Source organism: Glycine max, chromosome 15, assembly GCF_000004515.6.
Source record: "Glycine max cultivar Williams 82 chromosome 15, Glycine_max_v4.0, whole genome shotgun sequence".
In the NCBI taxonomy this organism is placed as follows: Eukaryota; Viridiplantae; Streptophyta; class Magnoliopsida; order Fabales; family Fabaceae; genus Glycine; species Glycine max.
In genome coordinates this window covers 6,864,434-6,865,385 of record NC_038251.2, presented here as the reverse complement: position 1 = coordinate 6,865,385, position 952 = coordinate 6,864,434, and positions in this window count along the sequence as shown.

The window sequence follows — 952 nt, the reverse complement described above, 5'->3', positions numbered from 1 at the left end:
ATATATAAGTACTATTCGAGCTATCTCATGAGTCGTTTATTTAATTCAAAGGAAAAAAAAAATACTAACAATACATTCTTTTACATAATTTTTTGAGTAACTTTCTATTATTGACAAAATTGATTAAAAGTTATCAAATATGCAATTCTTATTTCTTGGTCAACGAAACTCATTCATAATTTTATTATTTTTAATAAATCTAAAACTAATAATAAAAAATATGTTACTTGCTCCTTGTAAAACAGATAAACATTTGTTAAAAAGTTAATCAAGAACAGAATATTTTTATTAAAAGCTATTATTAATACATTTATATTATAATTTTCAAAACAGTCTACCTTTCATTTTAATTGATTAATAAAAATTAAACTTTGTCAGCCGTGTCATAAATATTGCCCGTATAGAAAAGGAAATAATGATAGTCCTATTAGCTGTAAAGTGCAGAGGATGCTTACTTGCTTATATTGACCTGGAGTGTGGACTGCAGACACGGTAGTAGTGCATTACAATTATCACCGACGCAAAATGTCAACGACAACTTGCTCAAAGCTGCATGGCGAGTTTTTTGACCTAATGTTTTAGACTCTTTTTGCTTTAAATGCACAATAGTGTACTCCAAGCTTGTCACGGTATGACAGCCAAAATCATTGAATTTTACTATCTACTTACAATTATGATTACTTGACAACTTCCAAGCCATCCACCGACCATCTCAAGTGGTATGTATCTCTAATTGTTTTTTTTTTCTTCATCAAATACTACTTTAATTGTTAAAAGAAGTAAGTATAAATATATTTTTTGTAATTATACTCCATTGCACTCATATAAATAAAAATAATTAATTTTACACTAATTAAAGAAGTTAGTTAAAATTATTTAATTTTAAGTAAAAAATTAAATTATTTTTAAAATATTCTTTATTGAAATTTGATATCATGAATAAAAAAATTAT